We start from the raw sequence: 11,914 nt of genomic DNA on the forward strand, positions 1-11,914 counted from the left end.
CCCCATTTTTCTTCGATCTCCCTCAATTTCTTAAGAGCTTCTTCTAGGAGAGAGTTATGTGATGGGGGGCAGGAATCGTTCCCCTTTAGGTTGTTATCTTCTGAATCTTTGCTGTTAACTTCCTCGGGGTTGGATACCCGCTCTTTCTCTGTATAGAAAGAATCTATAGTTTTTCTAGCTTTTTTGCTCATACTTAAAAAATGTTTTGGGGTCTGTCCCTGGGGTAGGAAATTATTTACTTCTTTACCAGCTTCCTCCCAGACCGGATGGATGCAGCCGCCCCTGCGCCCGCGCTAAGAGAGAGCTCTGGGAGAGAGTTCCCCACCCCCTCCCTGGAAGCGCCTCAGAGGTGATTAGCACTACTGTGCTTCGAGGGCGTAGAATAGTGAATACAGCAGGAAGCCCAGTCTATGTGTCCGGGTGGGGAGTGGGTGTCTGCAGCAGGTGACGTGAGAAGCCCCTGCGCTCAAATTGGAAGTGTCTGCCAGAAACCGCGGTCCCTAGTTCAAAGGTTCCGCTTCTCTGGGACTTCCTGGAGCTGAGTTCCACTCCCTCCAGCTAAGCTAGGCAGTGTGTGTTGCCTTGGGCCGTATCCACCCACTTGTCAGTCTCTTAACTATTCTCAGGAGGTAGCTGAGGCCACACCCCCTGGTGCCGATTCTGCCGAGTCACCCCCAGGGTGGGGGTGGGGGGGGGGAAATCTAATCTGAGTTTTAAAATATTTTGGCTTTCTCTTCTGAACTGCTAAATAATTAGCAGAGAAGAGCTAACAGCCTGTGCCAGATTCCTTTACCTCAGTGGCTTCTCTGATCCCAGAGCCCCTCCCAGCGCAGTGGGCGCAGTGTGCCCCTACCCCACCGTCTGTGCTGGTCTTTCTTATTCCTCCCCTGAGAACTGACCTTTCCTGTTGAAACTCCAGATTCTCTTCAGCTGGTAAGTCGTGCTTCCAGTCCTTGTGGTATCTATCAGTCCTGAGCTAATTTTGAGACTTAATTTATCTAATTGGTTGCGAGGGAGTGAGGACGTTCACTGAGTCGTGTGTTTCTTCTCCGCCATCTTGGCTCCGCCCCCCCCCAAGAAATTATTTTACAAATCTAGAAAAAATAACAACAAAGTTCATCTGGAAGAACAAAAGATCAAGAATTTCAAAGAAATTTATGAAAAAAAAATGCCATTGTGGCTTAGATGTGCCAGATCCAAAACCATATTATAAAGCAGCAGCCATTAAAACCATTTGGTACTGGCTAAGAAATAGAGTAGTCTATCAGTGGAACAACTTAGGCTCACAGGGCAAAATAATCAATAGCTATAGCAATCTAGTGTTTGACAAACCACAAACCTCAGTTTTTGGGATAAGAACTCACTATTTCACAAAAACTGCTAGGAAAATTGGAAACTAGTATTGAAGATACTAGGTACTGATACACACCTAACACCATATACCAAGAAAAGACAGAAATGGGTCTATTTTCTAGACATAAAAAGTGATAAGCAAATTAGAAGAGCATATGATTATTTACCTCTTAGATCTGTGAAAAAGGAAGGAATTTGTGACCAAAGAAGAAATGAAACTCATTATTGAACATCAAATATATAATTTTGATTGCATTAAGTTGAAATGTTTTTGTACCAACAAAACGAATGCAAACAAGATCAGAGGGGAAGAAATAATCTGGGAAAACATTTTTACATTTAAGGGTTATAATAAAGGCCTTTTTTCCCAAAATATATAGAGAATTGACCCAAATTTATAAGAATTCATGGCATTCTCCAATTGATAAATGGTCAAAGGATATGAAGAAATTGAAACGATTTCCACCCATATGAAAAAATGCTCCAAATCATTATTAATCAGAGAAATGCAAATTAAGACAATTCTGTGATACCACTACACACCCCTCAGATTGGGTAGAAAACATCAAGGGAAGATAATGCCTAATGTTGGAGGGGATGTGGGAAAACAGGGAAACTAATAAATTGTTGGTGGTATTGTGAACACATCCAGCCATTATGGAGAGCGATTTGGAACTAAGCTCAAAAAGTTATCAAACTATGCATACCTTTTGATTCAGCAGTATTGCTACTGGACTTGTAGGCCAAAGAGATCTCAAAGAATGGAAAGGTACTTGTATGTGCAATACTTGTATGTGCAAGAATGTTTGTGGCAGCCCTCTTTGTAGTGGCAAGAAACTGGAAACTGAGTGGATGCCCATCAATGGGAAAATGGCTGAATAAATTGTGGCATATGAATATTATGGAATATTATTGTTCTGTAAGAAATGACTAGCAGGATGATTTCATAAAGGCCTGGAGAGACTTACATGAACTGATTTTGAGTGAAATGAGCAGGACCAGGAGATCACTATATACTTCAACAAAACTACTATATGATGATCAATTCTGATGAATGTGGCCCTCTTCAACAATGAGATGAAATAAATCAGTTCCAATAGAACATTAATGAATTGAACCAGCTACACCCAGTGAAAGAACTCTGGGAAATGAATGTGGATTACCAAACAGAATTCCCAATCACTTTATTTTTGCCCACCTGCATTTTTGATTTCCTTCACAGGTTAATTGTACACTATTTCTTCTTGTGCAGCAAAATAACTGTATGAACATGTATACTATATTTAACAGATACTTTAACATATTTAACATGTATTGGTCTACCTGCCATCAGAGGGAAGGATGGGGGGAAGGAGGGGAAAAGTTGGAACAAAAGGTTTTGCAAGTATCAGTGCTGAAAAATTACCCATGTATATATCTTGTAAATAAAAATATTAAAAAAGAAAGATTAAATTCGTTCTAATGCCTTGTTTTACAATAGTGGAAATTGGACTTGGCCAATTGGTTGTCTAATTCAAGTAGACATTTTCCTGCATCAGTCTCATTAACAGTTTTTGATGTCCCTGAGTCAATTGCCATAATTACTATGCTCTTTCAGTGGTGGGCACAATCAGCGATGGGACCATCCCAGAGTGGCAAATTTTATTGGCCAGAGCTCTAAATTTTACACACGGGTCTCCATTAAAGATAAACTGGTATTACATAATTGCCAATCGATTTTTGAAGAAAAAGCTCCTGAGGTTCTTCTTAAAGCACCAATTATCTTTGCAAATGCATCCAAACATAACATTTATGCTGTATATTCTCATAACAATTATAAAGAGAGTAGTCAGAACTCCTTTTCAGTCCACTCAAGAGAATGAATGGTATGCAATCTTATTTATAATCCAGGAGATGTAAATATAATATCTGATTCAGCCTATTTGGTAAGTGTGGTACAAAGAATTGTCAGAGCACAAATAATATTTCTAGCCTCTAATATGTATCAGCTTTTTAAGGAACTTCAGGAGCAAGAGATTTATATTTTGCATGTCCACTCTCATTGTAGACTTTCAAGTCCTGTTTTTTTTTTTTTTTTTTTTTAATGTATGGACTTCAAAACCCTCAGGAATCATGGGACTCCCTGACACATGAAGTAATGGACAATAGATTGGTTTTAGACTCTCTTGGCTGCTGAAAAAAATGTATATGTGATTGCTATTTATATACCCTCCTTCTAGGACTTATGGAAATATTTTACAATAAAATGCTTATTCATATTGTTTGCTTTATAACTACTTACATATATAATTCATGTTTGAATATAATTGATATAATTCATCATATTGAGACTGCACCAGTTGTGGGTGGAGCCATCACAAACTAGCCTGTATTATATTACTATGTGCTTGTGTAATACTTCCCATGCTGATGGATTTATGTATACATGTTTCAAGTTTAGCCCAGAGGAAACCTTCTAACAATATCTGGTTTGACTCCCCATTTCCCTTTTGGTGCTTTCACCTCCCTTCCAGAGAAGTTGGGAATGCGGGATCACCTCCTTTTTAGTGTTTTTCATCTCCTTTCCTGAGAAGTCAGGGAGGGTATGATCACCTCTTTTTTTTGGCTTCTCACCTTCCTGAGTAGTTGGAGAGGGCATGACCACCTGTGTTCTAAAACAAAAGAAAGGGACAGGTATAGAGGGCTGGAACTCTGAAAAGGTGTACTTAAGATACAATATAATTGATGATATAATAATTCCCTAGCTATTGATGTAAGTACATATACTAAAGGCAATATGTGACATTATGGCTCTCCTGACAAGTAGGCACATGCTTAGGTGTGGTAAAAAGAATTGCCACAGCCCAAATAAAATTTATAGCTTCCAATATATATCAGCTCTTTAAGGAACTTCAAGAACAAGTGAGAAAGCATCCAGATAAGATTTTTATATCTTGCCATCCAGATAAGATTTTTATATCTTGCATGTTCACTCTCATAGTGGACTTTCAGATCATATTTTTGATGGTAATTCAAAGGCAAATAGCCTTCTAATCATGTTGGCTGATTTTTATTCCTTATTTCAAGAAACCTTTTACCACACCTACTGAATAGGCCGAATCAGATATTATATTTATATCTTCTGGAAAATAAGTAAGCGCTACCATGATTGCATACAGTTCATTCTCCTGAGCGGACTGAAAAGGAGTTCTGACTACTCTATTTATAATTGTCAAGAGAATGTACAGCATAAATGTTATGTATGGATGAATCTATAAAGATAGTTGGTCCTTTAAGAGAGGAACTTTAGAAGCTTTTTCTTCAAAAAAATCCATCGGGGGGCGGAGCCAAGATGGCGGAGAAGAAACACACGTCTCTGTAAACGTCCTCACTCCCTCACAACCAATTAGATAAATTAAGTCTCAGAATTAGCTCAGGACTGATAGATACCATAAGGACTGGAAGCACGACTTACCAGCTGAAGAGAATCTGGAGTTTCAACAGGAAAGGTCAGTTCCCAGGGGAGGAATAAGAGAGACCAGCACAGACGGTGGGGTAGTGGCACACTGCGCCCATTGCGCTGGGAAGGGCTCTGGGATCAGAGAAGCCACTGAGGTAAAGGAATCTGGCACAGGCTGTTAGCTCTTCTCTGCTAATTATTTAGCAGTTCAGGAGAGAAAGCCAAAATATTTTAAAACTCAGATTAGATTTTCCCCAGACCCTGGAGGTGACTCAGCAGATCTCGGTATCCAGGGGGTGTGGCCTCAGCTACCTCCTGAGAATAGTTAAGAGATGGACAAGTGGGTGGTTACAGCCCAAGGCAACACACACTGCCTAACTTAGCTGGAGGGGTGGAACTCAGCTCCAGGAAGTCACAGAGAAGCGGAACCTTTGAACTAGGGACTGCGGTTTCTGGCAGACACTTCCAGTTTGAGCACAGGGGCTTTTCACGTCACCTACTGCAGACATCCACTCCCCACCCGGACACATAGGCTGGGCCTTGTGCTGTCTTTACTATTCTACGCCCTCGCTAATCACCTCTGAGGCACCTCCAGGGAGGGGGTGGGGAACTCTCTCCCAGAGCTCTATCTTAGCTCAGGCGCAGGAGCCTCTGCATCCATCTGGTCTGGGAGGAAGCTGGTAAAGAAGTAAATAAATAATTTCCTACCCCAGGGACAGACCCCAAAATATTTTTTTAAATATGAGCAAAAAAGCTAGAAAAACTATAGATTCCTTCTATACAGAGAAAGAGCGGGTATCCAACCCAGAGGAAGTTAACAGCAGAGAGTCAGCAGATAACAACCCAAATGGGAACGATCCCTGCCCCCCATCACATAACTCTCTCCTAGAAGAAACCCTTAAAAAATTGAGGGAGATTGAAGAAAAATGGGGACAGGAAAGGGAAGCTATGATAGAGAATAACAACATCCTGAAATTGGAGTTGGAAAAAATAAAGAATTCGCAGGAGATGCAGGGAAACAAAATTTATGAATTAGAAAAGGTTAAAAAAACACAGGAAAGTTAGATTTCTGAATTGGAAAAGATAAAAAAGTCTCAAGAAAATAGAATTTCTGAATTTGAAAAAGAAAATAATTCTAAAAAAAATTAGGGAGATGGAAAAAAATTCAATAGAGCAAAATAATTCATTTAAAAACGAAATTGGGCATTTACAAAAAGAACTAAAAACTGTGAAAGAAGAAAATAACTCCTTAAAAGTCAGGATGGAACAAATAGAAATGAATGATTCACAGAGAACCCAAGAATCAGTCAAACAAAACAAAAAAAATGAGAAGCTGGAGAACAACGTCAAATACTTACTGGGAAAATCTATAGACCTGGAAAATAGATCTAGGAGAGATAATCTGCGGATTATTGGACTTCCAGAAAACTATGACCAAAAAAAGGGCCTAGATTCTATTTTACAGGAAATTATCAAAGAGAACTGTCCAGAGATAATAGAAACAGAAGGGAAAGTAGATGTGGAAAGAATTCATCGAACTCCTTCTGAAATAGACCCTAAAAAAAGAACACCACGGAATATTGTGGCTAAGCTGCAGAATTACCACACAAAGGAGAAAATCCTGCAAGCAGCTAGAAAAAAACAATTTAAATACCAAGGTGCCACAATAAGGGTCACCCAAGATCTGGCTGCCTCCACATTAAAAGATAGAAGGGCCTGGAACCTGATATTCCGTAAGGCAAAAGATCAAGGACTGCAACCAAGAATGAACTACCCAGCTAAGTTTAGCATCTTTTTCCATGGAAGAAGATGGTCATTCAATGAAACAGAGGAATTCTATATGTTTCTAAGAAAAAAACCAGACTTAAACAAAAAATTTGATCTACATATACAAGACTGAAGAGAAACAGAAAAAGGTACACAGAACCATTGAGAACTGTAACTCTGTTGTGGGTATATAAAAAATACTCAAGCATAATTTGATTTTACTGATATAAAAGAAAAAAAAGGGGGTGTAGTAAAGGGAAGGAGGTCGGTTCAGAAAAAGGGGAAGGAGTGATAAAAAGAGGGAAACTACATCCCAGGAAGAGGCATAGAAAATACACCATATCTGAGGGAACTTAGTGAGGGGGAGAATCATTGTGTGAATCTTACTCTCATCAGGAGAGGCTCAAAGAGTAAATAATTAACATATTTGTTTTTCAGAGAATTTTCTCTCACCTCATTAAAAGGGGGGAGAGGAAAAGGGAAAAGGAAAATGAGAATAAGTGAAGGGACTTGGAGGGAGGGGGGAGGGATCCTTAAAAAAACAAAAAAAAAAAAAGAGGGAGGGTTGCGCGTCACAAGGGGGGGTCTGTAAATTAAATATCGGGGAGGGGGATCAGGGGGGTCAAGGGAAAAAAAGCATAATCTGGGGATAATACGATGGCAGGAAATACAGAATTAGTAATTTTAACTGTAAATGTAAGTGGGATGAACGATCCCATCAAACGGAGACGGATAGCAGATTGGATCAAAAAGCAGAACCCTACAATATGTTGCCTACAGGAAACACACTTAAAGCAGGGAGATACATACAGAATAAATGTAAAAGGTTGGAACAGAGCCTATTATGCTTCAGGTAAAGCCAAAAAAGCAGGGGTAGCTATCCTTATCTCAGATCAAGCAAAAGCAGAAGTAGATCTCGTTAAAAAAGATAAGGAAGGAAACTATATCCTGCTGAAAGGTAGCATAAATAATGAAGCCATATCAATACTAAACATATATGCACCAAGTGGTATAGCATCTAACTTTCTAAAGGAAAAGTTAAGAGAACTGCAAGAAGAAATAGACAGTAAAACTATAATAGTGGGAGATCTCAACCTTGCACTCTCAGATTTAGACAAATCAAACCACAAAACAAACAAGAAAGAAATTTAAAAAAGTAAATAGAATATTAGAAAAACTAGGTATGATAGACCTTTGGAGAAAACTGAATGGCAATAGAAAGGAATATACTTTCTTCTCAGCAGTTCATGGATCCTATACAAAAATTGACCATATATTAGGACATAAAGATCTCAAAATTAAATGTAGGAAGGCAGAAATAATAAATGCCTTCTTCTCAGATCACAATGCAATAAAAGCTACATTCAGTAAAAAGTTAGGAGTAAATAGACCAAAAAGTAATTGGAAACTGAATAATCTCATCTTAAAGAATGACTGGGTGAAAGAGCAAATTATAGAAACAATTAACAATTTCACCCAAGATAATGACAATGATGAGACATCATATCAAAATCTTTGGGATGCAGCTAAAGCAGTAATAAGGGGAAATTTTATATCTTTAGAGGCTTATTTGAAGAAAATTGAGAAAGAGAAGATTAACGAATTAGGCTTACAACTTAAAAGGCTAGAAAAAGACCAATTATAAACCCCCAACCAAAAATTAAACTTGAAATACAAAAATTAAAAGGAGAAATCAATAAAATTGAAAGTAAAAAAAACACTATTGAATTAATAAATAAAACCAAGAGTTGGTTTTATGAAAAAGCCAATAAAATAGATAAACCTTTGGTAAATTTGATCAAAAAAAAGAAAGAGGAAAATCAAATTGATAGTCTTAGAAATGAAAAGGGGGATCTTTCCACCAATGAAGAGGAAATTAGAAAAATAATAAGGAGTTACTTTGCCCAACTTTATGCCAATAAATTTGATAACTTAAGTGAAATGGATGACTTCCTCCAAAAATATAGGCTCCCTAGATTAACAGAGGAGGAGATAAATTGCTTAAATAGTCCCATTTCAGAAAAAGAAATAGAACAAGCTATTAATCAACTCCCCAGGAAAAAATCCCCAGGGCCAGATGGATTCACATGTGAATTCTACCAAACATTTAAAGAACAATTAGCCCCAATGCTATATAAATTATTTGAAAAAATAGGGGATGAAGGAGTCCTACCAAACTCCTTTTATGACACAGACATAAACCAGGTAGATTGAAAACTGAGAAAGAAAATTATAGACCAATCTCCTTAATGAATATTGATGCTAAAATCTTAAATAAGATATTAGCAAAAAGACTTCAGAAAATCATCTCCAAGATAATACACTATGATCAAGTAGGATTTATTCCAGGAATGCAGGGCTGGTTTAATATTAGGAAAACTATTAATATAATTGACCATATTAATAATCAAATTAATAAGAACCATATGATCATCTCAATAGATGCAGAAAAAGCATTTGACAAAATCCAACTTCCATTCCTACTAAAAACTCTTGAGAGTATAGGAATAAATGGACTATTCCTTAGAATAATCAGGAGCATATATTTAAGATCTTAAGTAAGCATAATATGCAATAGAAATAAACTGCAACCTTTCCCAGTAAGATCAGGAGTGAAACAAGGTTGCCCACTATCACCATTACTATTCAATATAGTACTAGAAACACTAGCCTCGGCAATAAGAGCCGAGAAAGAGATTCAAGGAATTAGAGTAGGAAATGAGGAAATTAAACTTTCACTTTTTGCAGATGACATGATGGTATACTTAGAGAACCCCAAAGACTCTGCTAAAAAGCTACTAGAAATAATTCAAAATTTCAGCAAAGTGGCAGGATACAAAATAAATCCACATAAATCCTCGGCATTTTTACATATCACTAGCAAAATGCAACAGCAAGAGATACAAAGAGAAATTCCATTCCAAACAAATGTTGAGAGTATAAAATATTTGGGAATCCATCTACCAAAGAAAAGTCAGGAATTATATGAGAAAAATTACAAAACACTTGCCACAAAAATAAAATCAGATTTAAATAATTGGAAAGACATTCAATGCTCTTGGATAGGCCGAGCGAATATAATAAAGATGACAATACTCCCCAAACTAATCTATTTATTTAGTGCTATACCAATCAGACTCCCAAGAAACTATTTCAATGACCTAGAAAAAATAACAACAAAATTCATAGGGAAGAAGAAAAGGTCGAGAATTGCAAGGGAACTAATGAAAAAAAAAAAAAAAACTAAGAGGAAGGTGGTCTAAGTGTACCTGATCTAAAGCTATATTATATAGCATCAGTCACCAAAACCATTTGGTATTGGCTAAGAAATAGACCGGTAGATCAGTGGAACAGATTAGATACAAAGGACAAAAAAGGGTACATCTATAGCAATCTAATCTTTGACAAACCCAAAGATTCCAACATTAGGGATAAAAATTCATTATTCGGAAAAAACTGTTGGGAAAACTGGAAATTAGTATGGCAGAAATTAGATATGGATCCACACTTAACACCATATACCAAGATAAGATCAAAATGGATCCATGATTTAGGCATAAAGAGGGAGATAATAAATAGATTAGAGGAACAGAGGATAATCTACCTCTCAGACTTGTGGAGGAGGAAGGAATTTATGACCAGAGGAGAACTAGAGATCATTATTGATCACAAAATAGAAGATTTTGATTACATCAAACTAAAAAGTTTCTGTACAAATAATACTAATGCAAACAAGATTAGAAGGGAAGTAACAAATTGGGAAAATATTTTTAAAAACAAAGGTTCTGACAAAGGTCTCATTTCCAAAATATATAGAGAACTGACCATAATTTATAAGAAACCGAACCATTCTCCAATTGATAAATGGTCAAAGGATATGAACAGACAATTCTCAGAGGAAGAAATTGAAACTATATCCACTCACATGAAAGAGTGTTCCAAATCACTACTGATCAGAGAAATGCAAATTAAGACCACTCTGAGATACCACTACACACCTGTCAGATTGGCTAAGATGACAGGAACAAATAATGATGAATGTTGGAGGGGATGTGGGGAAATTGGGACACTAATACATTGCTGGTGGAGTTGCGAAAGAATCCAGCTATTCTGGAGAGCAATCTGGAATTATGCCCAAAAAGTTATCAAACTGTGCATACCCTTTGACCCAGCAGCGCTACTACTGGGATTATATCCCAAAGAAATACTAAAGAGCGGAAAGAGACATATATGTGCCAAAATGTTTGTGGCAGCTCTTTTTGTTGTAGCTAGAAACTGGAAGATGAATGGATGTCCATCAGTTGGAGAATGGTTGGGGAAATTGTGGTATATGAAGGTTATGGAATATTATTGCTCTGTAAGAAATGACCAGCAGGAGGAATACAGAGAGGCCTGGAGAGACTTAAATCAACTGATGCTGAGTGAAATGAGCAGAACCAGAAGATCACTGTACACTTCAACAACAATATTGTATGAGGATGTATTCTGATGGAAGTGGAAATCTTCAACATAAAGAAGATCCAACTCACTTCCAGTTGATCAATGATGGACAGAGGTAGCTACACCCAGAGAAGAAACACTGGGAAGTGAATGTAAATTGTTAGCACTAATATCTGTCTGCCCAGGTTGCATGTACCTTCGGATTCTAATGTTTATTGTGCAACAAGAAAATGATATTCACACACATGTATTGTACCTAGACTATATTGTAACACATGTAAAATGTATGGGATTGCCTGTCATCGGGGGGAAGGAATAGAGGGAGGGGGGGTAATTTGGAAAAATGAATACAAGGGATAATATTATAAAAATATATATATATATATAATAAAAAAAATTAAAAAAAAATCCATGGGCAATTATGCAATAGCCAGGTTATTTTTAATGGAGACCAGTCTGAAATATTTAGAGCTGTGGCCAATAAAATTTGACACTCTGGGATGGCTTCACAGCATACATTATTTTGTTCATTGCTATAAAAGGCATATATCTTGTCAGGTCTTATCCCAAAATATTGTAAAGCTTGTTTAATGACTTTTAATAAAACCCAGCAAGAAATGGGTAAGAAGTAAGGCTTTGTTCTGGTTCTGCTGTGATGGAGAACTCTATCACCTTGTCTCTTTGATGAAAGACTGCTGTGAGTGCCTTTTGTGTCAAAACTGATATTTCCAAGGGTTTTTGAGTGACTCTTTCAACCACATTGGACAAAGCCAGTTCAACTTGTCTCAGAGCTTCTTGAACTTCTTTTGTAAGCTGGCATGGCTAGTTTAAAGCATTGTCTCCCCTTAAAATGCCATATAATGGTTGCAATTGATAAGTAGTCAAGCTTAACACTGGACTCATCCATTGGATATC

The sequence above is a fragment of the Sminthopsis crassicaudata genome, chromosome 3, assembly GCF_048593235.1.
Source record: "Sminthopsis crassicaudata isolate SCR6 chromosome 3, ASM4859323v1, whole genome shotgun sequence".
NCBI lineage: Eukaryota > Metazoa > Chordata > Mammalia > Dasyuromorphia > Dasyuridae > Sminthopsis > Sminthopsis crassicaudata.